The sequence below is a fragment of the Panulirus ornatus genome, chromosome 12 (assembly GCF_036320965.1).
Source record: "Panulirus ornatus isolate Po-2019 chromosome 12, ASM3632096v1, whole genome shotgun sequence".
Classification (NCBI taxonomy): domain Eukaryota; kingdom Metazoa; phylum Arthropoda; class Malacostraca; order Decapoda; family Palinuridae; genus Panulirus; species Panulirus ornatus.
In genome coordinates, this window is record NC_092235.1 from 34,292,460 (window position 1) to 34,303,252 (window position 10,793).

A 10,793-nucleotide genomic window follows, 5' to 3' on the forward strand; every position below is an offset into this window, starting at 1 on the left:
TAATTTGTTTATTGATGGGGTTGTTAGGGAGGTGAATGCAAGAGTTTTGGAAAGAGGGGCAAGTATGAAGTCTGTTGTGGATGAGAGAGCTTGGGAAGTGAGTCAGTTGTTGTTCGCTGATGATACAGCGCTGGTGGCTGATTCATGTGTGAAACTGCAGAAGCTGGTGACTGAGTTTGGTAAAGTGTGTGAAAGAAGAAAGTTAAGAGTAAATGTGAATAAGAGCAAGGTTATTAGGTACAGTAGGGTTGAGGGTCAAGTCAATTGGTAGGTAAGTCTGAATGGAGAAAAACTGGAGGAAGAAAAGTTTTTTAGATATCTGGGAGTGGATCTGGCAGCGGATGGAACCATGGAAGCGGAAGTGAATCATAGGGTGGGGGAGGGGGCGAAAATCCTGGGAGCCTTGAAGAATGTGTGGAAGTCGAAAACATTATCTCTTAAAGCAGAAATGGGTATGTTTGAAGGAACAGTGTTTCCAACAATATTGCATGGATGCGTGGCGTGGGCTATGGATAGAGTTGTGCGCAGGAGGGTGGATGTACTGGAAATGAGATGTTTGAGGACAATATGTGGTGTGAGGTGGTTTGATCGAGTAAGTAATGTAAGGGCAAGAGAGATGTGTGGAAATAAAAAGAGCGTGGTTGAGAGAGCAGAGGAGGGTGTTTTGAAATGGTTTGGGCACATGGAGAGAATGAGTGAGTAAAGATTGACCAAGAGGATATATGTGTCGGAGGTGGAGGGAACGAGGAGAAGTGGGAAACCAAATTGGAGGTGGAAAGATGGAGTGAAAAAGATTTTGATTGATCGGGGCCTGAACATGCAGGAGGGTGAAAGGCGTGCAAGGAATAGAGTGAATTGGATCGATGTGATATACCGGGGTTGACGTGCTGTCAGTGGATTGAATCAGGGCATGTGAATCGTCTGGGTAAACCATGGAAAGTTTTGTGGGGCCTGGATGTGGAAAGGGAGCTGTGGTTTCGGGCATTATTGCATGACAGCTAGAGACTGAGTGTGAACGAATGGGGCCTTTGTTGTCTTTTCCTAGCGCTACCTCGCACACATGGGGGGGGAGGGGTATGGTATTCCATATGTGGCGAGGTGGCGATGGAAATGAATAAAGGCAGAAAGTGTGAATTGTGTGCATGGGTATATATGTATGTGTCTGTTTGTGTATATATATGTGTACATTGAGATGTATAGGTATGTATATTTGCGTGTGTGGACGTGTATGTATATACATGTGTATGGGTTTGGGTTGGGCAATGTCTTTCGTCTGTTTCCTTGCGCTACCTCGCAAACGTGGGAGACAGCGACAAAGCAAAATAAAAAAAAAAAAAAAATAATAATAATAATAATAATAATAATAATAATAATAATAATAATTATAATAATAATAATCTCTTTTCATTTATATAAGATATCTAATTTTCTTCGTCGCCGTCTCCCGCGTCAGCGAGGCAGCGCAAGGAAGCAGAAGAAAAAAATGGCCCAGCCCACCTCCATACTCATGTATATACATACACGTCCACACACGCAAATATACATACCTATACATCTCAATGTACACATATATATTCACACACAGACATATACATATATCCACATGTACATAATTCATACTGTCTACCTTTATTTATTCCCATCGCCACCCCGCCACACATGGAGTAACAACCCCCTCCCCCTTCATGTGTGCGAGGTAGCGCTAGGAAAAGACAACAAAGGCCCCATTCGTTCACACTCAGTCTCTAGCTGTCTTGTAATAATTCACCGAAACCACAGCTCCCTTTCCACATCTAGTTCCCATGGTATACCCAAGACGCTTCACATGCTCTGGTTGAATCCATTGACTGCACGTCGACCCCGGTATAGCACATCGTTCCAATTCACTCTATTCCTTGCACGCCTTTCACCCTCCTGCATGTTTAGGCCCCGATCACTCAAAACCTTTTTCACTCCATCTTTCCACCTCCAATTTGGTCTCCCACTTCTCCTCGTTCCCTCCACCTCTGACACATATATCCTCTTGGTCAATCTTTCCTCACTCATTCTCTCCATGTGATCAAACCATTTCAAAACACCCTCTTCTGCTCTCTCAACCACGCTCTTTTTATTTCCACACATCTCTCTTACCCTTACATTACTTACTCGATCAAACCACCTCACACCACGCATTGTCCTCAAACATCTCATTTCCAGCACAGCCATCCTCCCGCGCACAACTCTATCCATAGCCCACGCCTCGCAACCATACAACATTGTTGGAACCACTATTCCTTCAAACAGCCATTTTTGCTTTCCAAGATAATGTTCTCGACTTCCACACATTCTTTAAGGCTCCCAGAATTTTCGCCCCCTCCCCACCCTATGATTCACTTCCGCTTCCATGGTTCCATCCGCTGCCAAATCCACTCCCAGATATCTAAAACACTTTACTTCCTCCAGTTTTTCTCCATTCAGACTTACCTCCCAATTGACTTGACCCTCAACCCTACTGTACCTAATAACCTTGCTCTTATTCACATTTACTCTTAACTTTCTTCTTTCACACACTTTACGAAACTCAGTCACCAGCTTCTGCAGTTTCTCACATGAATCAGCCACCAGCGCTGTATCATCAGCGAACAACAACAGACTCACTTCCCAAGCTCTCTCATTTACAACAGACTGCATACTTGCCCCTTTCCAAAACTCTTGCATCCACCTCCCTAACAACCCCATCCATAAACAAATTAAACAACCATGGAGACATCACACACCCCTGCCGCAAACCTACATTCACTGAGAACCAATCACTTTCCTCTCTTCCTACACGTACGCTTGCCTTACATCCTCGATAAAAACTTTTCACTGCATCTAACAACTTGCCTCCCACACTATTTATTCTTAATACCTTCCACAGAGCATCTCTATCAACTCTATCACATTCCTTCTCCAGATCCATAAATGCTACATACAAATCCATTTGCTTTTCTAAGTATTTCTCACATACATTCTTCAAAGCAAACACCTGATCCACACATCCTCTACCATTCTGAAACCACACTGCTCTTCCCCAGTCTGATGCTCTGTCCATGCCTTCACCCTCTCAATCAATACCTTCCTATATAATTTACCAGGAATACTCAACAAACTTATACCTCTGTAATTTGAGCACTCACTCTTATCCCCTTTGCCTTTGTACAATGGCATTATGCAAGTATTCCGCCAATAATTATAATAATAATGATAATAATAATAATGATAATGATAGTAACAATAACGTTAATAGTAATGATGATAAGAATGATAATGATAAATATGATAATAATAATAATGATAATGATGATAATGATAATGATAATGATGATAATACTACAACTACTGCTACAACTACTACTACTATTAATGATAATGATAATAATAATAATAATAATAATAATAATAATAATAATAATAATAATAATAATAATAATAATAATATGAATAATAATATTGATAATAATAATAAAATAATAATAATAATGATAATAATAATAATAATAATAATAATAATAATAATAATAATAATAATAAGAATGATAATAATAATAATAATGATAATAATAATAATAATAATAATAATAATAATAATAATAATAATAATAATAATGATAATTATTGTTATCATAATTATTACTATTATCATAATAATAACAATAATGACAATGGTAATGATGATAATCCCTGAGGAAAGGAAAAAAGAATTCTATTTTTGTATTCCCCTCGTTTTGTAGAAGGTAATTGAAAGGGGCAAAGGGGCTAAAGTTTATTTCAATTTCTAAACTAGGGAAGAGAAGGAGCCAGACAGATATTGCTTATCCTTTTCGAAGTCTCACACTGGGATGTTTAGATCTTAGTGCATGTAACCAAAATGAGAAGAGAGGAGAGATAAGTAATATGTTTAAGGAAACAAACCTGGATGTTCTGGCTCTGAGTAGAATAAAACTTGCTGAAATGACTTCGACATAAGAAGAGAATGGGTGAGGAAAAGCTGACAAAGAGGATATATGTGTCAGAAGTTGAGAGGACAAGGAGGACGAGGAGACCAAATTGGTAATGGAAGGATAGAGTAGCCAGAACATGCAGGAGCGTGAGAGACGTGCAAGGGATGGAGTGATTTGAAATGTGGTATACTGGAGTCTGCGTACTGTCAATGGACTGAACCAGGAGGTGTGAAACGTCTGGGGTAAACTATGGAGAGGTCTGCGGAACCTGCATGTGGATCGGGAGCTATGACTTTGGTACATTACACATGACAGCTAGGGAGTGGATGTCAATGAATGTGGCCTTTCTTTGTCTGTTCCTAGCGCAGCTTCACTAACGCAGAAAACGGCGATCAAGTATGAAAGAATAGTAATAATCTTACAATAAGATTGACAATAATGATAATAATGATTATATCAATACTACTACTAGTACTACTTCATTACTACTACTACAACTACTAATGCTAGAAATGATAGTAATGATAATGATGAAAAAAATAATAATGATAATAATAATAATAATAATAATGATAATAATAATAATAATAATAATAATAATAATAATAATAATAATAATAATAATAATAATAATAATGATAATAATAATTGTAATAATGATACTAATAACAGTGATAATAATAATAATAATAACAATAAATATAGAAATAATGATAGTAATAATAATGATAACAAAGCCAATGATGATAATAATCATAATAATAATAATGATTAATAATAATAATAATAATAATAATAATAATAATAATAATAATAATAATAATAATAATAATAATAATGATAATAATAATAATAATAATAATAATAATGATAATAATGATAATAATAATAATAATAATAATAATAATAATAGTAATAATGATAATAATAATACCCCTTGGGATAGGGGAGAAAGAATATTTCCCATGCATTCCTCACATGTCGTAGAACGCGACTAGAGGGGATGGGAGCGGGGGGCCAGAAATCCTCCCCTCTTTGTGTTTTAACTTTCTAAAATGGGAAACAGAAGAAGGAGACCACGCGGGGAGTGCTCATCCTCCTCGAAGGCTCAGACTGGGGTGTCTAAATGTGTGTGGATGTAACCAAGATGTGAAAAAGGAGAGATAGGTAGTATGTTTGAGAAAAGGAGCCTTGATGTTTTGGCTCTGAGTGAAACGAAGCTCAAGGGTAAAGGGGAAGAGTGGTTTGGGAATGTCTTGGGAGTAAAGTCAGGGGTTAGTGAGAGGACAAGAGCAAGGGAAGGAGTAGCACTACCCCTGAAACAGGAGTTGTGGGAGTATGTGATAGAATGTAAGACAGTAAATACAAGATTAATATGGGTAAAACTGAAAGTGGATGGAGAGAGATGGGTGATTATTGGTGCATATGCACCTGGGCATGAGAAGAAAGATCATGAGAGGCAAGTGTTTTGGGAGCAGCCGAATGAGAATGTTAGTGATTTTGATGCACAAGACCGGGTTATAGTGATGGGTGATTTGAATGCAAAGGTGAATGATATGGCAGTTGAGGGAATAAATGGTATGCATGGGACGTTCAGTGTTGTAAATGGAAATGGTGAAGAGCTTGTAGATTTATGTGCTGAAAAAGGACTGATGATTGGGAATACCTGGTTTAAAAAGCGAGATATACATAAGTATACGTATGTAAGTAGGAGAGATGGCCAAAGAGCGTTATTGGATTACGTGTTAATTGACAGGCGCGCGAAAGAGAGACTTTTGGATGTTAAGGTGCTGAGAGGTGCAACTGGAGGGATGTCTGATCATCATCTTGTGGAGGCTAAGGTGAAGATTTTATGGGTTTTCAGAAAAGAAGAGTGAATGTTGGGGTGAAGAGGGTGGTGAGAGTAAGCGAGCTTGGGAAGGAGACTTGTGTTAGGAAGTACCAGGAGAGACTGAGTACTGAATGGAAAAAGGTGAGAACAAAGGAGGTAAGGGGAGTGGGGGAGAAATGGGATGTATTTAGGGAATCAGTGATGGATTGCGCAAAAGATGCTTGTGGCATGAGAAGCGTGGGAGGTGGGTTGATTAGAAAGGGTAGTGAGTGGTGGGATGAAGAAGTAAGATTATTAGTGAAAGAGAAGAGAGAGTCATTTGGACGATTTTTGCAGGGAAAAAATGCAAATGAGTGGGAGGTGTATAAAAAGAAAGAGGCAGGAGGTCAAGAGAAAGGTGCAAGAGGTGAAAAAGAGGGCATATGAGAGTTGGGGTGAGAGAGTATCATTAAATTTTAGGGAGAATAAAAAGATGTTCTGGAAGGAGGTAAATAAAGTGCATAAGATAAGGGAGCAAATGGGAACTTCAGTGAAGGGGGCTAATGGGGAGGTGATAACAAGTAGTGGTGATGTGAGAAGGAGATGGAGCGAGTATTTTCAAGGCTTGTTGAATGTGTTTGATGATAGAGTGACAGATATAGGGTGTTTTTGTCGAGGTGGTGTGCAAAGTGCGAGGGTTAGGGAAAATGAGTTGGTAAGCAGAGAAGAGGTAGTAAAAGCTTTGCGGAAGATGAAAGCCGGCAAGGCAGTAGGTTTGGATGGTATTGCAGTGGAATTTATTAAAAAAGGGGGTGACTGTATTGTTGACTGGTTGGTAAGGTTATTTAATATATGTATGACTCATGGTGAGATGCCTGAGGATTGGCGGAATGCGTGCATAGTGCCATTGTACAAGGGCAAAGGGGATAAGAGTGAGTGCTCAAATTACAGAGGTATAAGTTTGTTGAGTATTCCTGGTAAATTATATGGGAGGGTATTGATTGAGAGGGTGAAGGCATGTACAGAGCATCAAATTGGGGAAGAGCAGTGTGGTTTCAGAAGTGGTAGAGGATGTGTGGATCAGGTGTTTGCTTTGAAGACTGTATGTGAGAAATACTTAGAAAAACAAGTGGATTTGTATGTAGCATTTATGGATCTGGAGAAGGTATATGATAGAGTTGATAGAGATGCTTTGTGGAAGGTATTAAGAATATATGGTGTGGGAGGCAAGTTGTTAGAAGCAGTGAAAAGTTTTTATCGAGGATGTAAGGCATGTGTACGTGTAGGAAGAGAGGAAAGTGATTGGTTCTCAGTGAATGTAGGTTTACGGCAGGGGTGTGTGATGTCTCCATGGTTGTTTAATTTGTTTATGGATGGGGTTGTTAGGGAGGTGAATGCAAGAGTTTTGGAAAGAGGGGCAAGTAAGCAGTCTGTTGGGGATGAGAGAGCTTGGGAAGTGAGTCAGTGGTTGTTCGCTGATGATACAGCGCTGGTGGGTGATTCATGTGAGAAACTGCAGAAGCTGGTGACTGAGTTTGGTAAAGTGTGTGAAAGAAGAAAGTTAAGAGTAAATGTGAATAAGAGCGAGGTTATTAGGTACAGTATTGTTGAGGGTCAAGTCAATTGGGAGGTAAGTTTGAATGGAGAAAAACTGGAGGAAGTAAAGTGTTTTAGATATCTGGGAGTGGATCTGGCAGCGGATGGAACCTTGGAAGCGGAAGTGAATCATAGGGGGCGAAAATCCTGGGAGCTTTGAAGAATGTTTGGAAGTCGAGAACATTATCTCGGAAAGCAAAAATGGGTATGTTTGAAGGAATAGTGGTTCCAACAATGTTGTATGGTTACGAGGCGTGGGCTATGGATAGAGTTGTGCGCAAGAGGGTGCATGTGCTGGAAATGAGATGTTTGAGGACAATATGTGGTGTGAGGTGGTTTGATCGAGTAAATAATGTAAGGGTAAGAGAGATGTGTGGAAATAAAAATAGCGTGGTTGAAAGAGCAGAAGAGGGTGTTTTGAAATTGTTTGGGTACATGGAGAGAATGAGTGAGGAAAGATTGACCAAGAGATTATATGTGTCAGAAGTGAAGGGAACGAGAAGTGGGAGACCAAATTGGAGGTGGAAAGATGGAGTGAAAAAGATTTTGATTGATCGGGGCCTGAACATGCAGGAGGGTGAAAGGCGTGCAAGGAATAGAGTGAATTGGATCGATGTGGTATACCGTGGTCGACGTGCTGTCAATGGATTGAATCAGGGCATATGAAGCGTCTGGGGTAAACCATGAAAAGTTGTGTGGGGCCTGGATGTGGAAAGGGAGCTATGGTTTTGGGCATTATTACATGACAGCTAGAGACTGAGTGTGAACGAATGGTGCCTTTGTTGTCTTTTCCTAGCGCTACCTCGCACACATGAGGGGGTTGTTATTCCATGTGTGGCTTGGTGGCGATGGGAATAAATAAAGGCAGACAATATGAATTATGTACATGGGTATATATGTATATGTCTGTGTGTGTATATATTATTTATTTATTTTATTATACTTTGTCGCTGTCTCCCGCGTTTGCGAGGTAGCGCAAGGAAACAGACGAAAGAAATGGCACACCCCCCCCATACACATGTATATACATACGTCCACACACGCAAATATACATACCTACACAGCTTTCCATGGTTTACCCCAGACGCTTCACATGCCCTGCTTCAATCCACTGACAGCACGTCAACCACGGTATACCACATCGCTCCAATTCACTCTATTCCTTGCCCTCCTTTCACCCTCCTGCATGCTCAGGCCCCGATCACACAAAATCTTTTTCACTCCATCTTTCCACCTCCAATTTGGTCTCCCTCTTCTCCTTGTTCCCTCCACCTCCGACACATATATCCTCTTGGTCAATCTTTCCTCACTCAAATTCTCCATGTGCCCAAACCACTTCAAAACACCCTCTTCTGCTCTCTCAACCACGCTCTTTTTATTTCCACACATCTCTCTTACCCTTACGTTACTCACTCGATCAAACCACCTCACACCACACATTGTCCTCAAACATCTCATTTCCAGCACATCCATCCTCCTGCGCACAACTCTATCCATAGCCCACGCCTCGCAACCATACAACATTGTTGGAACCACTATTCCTTCAAACATACCCATTTTTGCTTTCCGAGATAATGTTCTCGACTTCCACACATTCTTCAAGGCCCCCAGGATTTTCGCCCCCTCCCCCACCCTATGATCCACTTCCGCTTCCATGGTTCCATCCGCTGCCAGATCCACTCTCAGATATCTAAAACACTTCACTTCCTCCAGTTTTTCTCCATTCAAACTCACCTCCCAATTGACTTGACCCTCAACCCTACTCTACCTAATAACCTTGCTCTTATTCACATTTGCTCTTAACTTTCTTCTTCCACACACTTTTCCAAACTCAGTCACCAGCTTCTGCAGTTTCTCACATGAATCAGCCACCAGCGCTGTATCATCAGCGAACAACAACTGACTCACTTCTCAAGCTCTCTCATCCCCAACAGACGTCATACTTGCCCCTCTTTCCAAAACCCTTGCATTTACCTCCCTAACAACCCCATCCATAAACAAATTAAACAACCATGGAGACATCACACACCCCTGCCGCAAACCTACATTCACTGAGAACCAATCACTTTCCTCTCTTCCTACACGTACACATGACTTACATCCTCGATAAAAACTTTTCACTGCTTCTAACAACTTTCCTCCCACACCATATATTCTTAATACCTTCCACAGAGCATCTCTATCAACTCTATCATATGCCTTCTCCAGATCCATAAATGCTACATACAAATCCATTTGCTTTTCTAAGTATTTCTCACATACATTCTTCAAAGCAAACACCTGATCCACACATCCTCTACCACTTCTGAAACCACACTGCTTTTCCCCAATCTGATGCTCTGTACATGCCTTCACCCTCTCAATCAATACCCTCCCATATAATTTACCAGGAATACTCAACAAACTTATACCTCTGTAATTTGAGCACTCACTCTTATCCCCTTTGCCTTTGTACAATGGCACTATGCACGCATTCCGCCAATCCTCAGGCACCTCACCATGAGTCATACATACATTAAATAACCTTACCAACCAGTCAACAATACAGTCACCCCCTTTTTTAATAAATTCCACTGCAATACCATCCAAACCTGCTGCCTTGCCGGCTTTCATCTTCCGCAAAGCTTTCACTACCTCTTCCCTGTTTACCAAATCATTTTCCCTAACCCTCTCACTTTGCACACCACCTCGACCAAAACACCCTATATCTGCCACTCTATCATCAAACAGATTCAACAAACCTTCAAAATACTCACTCCATCTCCTTCTCACATCACCACTACTTGTTATTACCTCCCCACTTGCGCCCTTCACCGAAGTTCCCATTTGCTCCCTTGTCTTACGCACTTTATTTACCTCCTTCCAGAACATCTTTTTATTCTCCCTAAAATTTAATGTGTATTAGTGAAAGAGAAGAGAGAGGCATTTGGACGATTTTTGCAGGGAAAAAATGCAATTGAGTGGGAGAAGTATAAAAGAAAGAGACAGGAGGTCAAGAGAAAGGTGCAAGAGGTGAAAAAAAGGGCAAATGAGAGTTGGGGTGAGAGACTATCAGTAAATTTTAGGGAGAATAAAAAGATGTTCTGGAAGGAGGTAAATAGGGTGCGTAAGACAAGGGAGCAAATGGGAACTTCAGTGAAGGGCGTAAATGGGGAGGTGATAACAAGTAGCGGTGATGTGAGAAGGAGATGGAATGAGTATTTTGAAGGTTTGTTAAATGTGTCTGATGACAGAGTGGCAGATATAGGGTGTTTTGGTCGAGGTGGTGTGCAAAGTGAGAGGGTTAGGGAAAATGATTTGATAAACAGAGAAGAGGTAGTAAAAGCTTTGCGGAAGATGAAAGCCGGCAAGGCAGCAGGTTTGGATGGTATTGCAGTGGAATTTATTAAGAAAGGGGGTGACTGTATTGTTGACTGGTTGGTAAG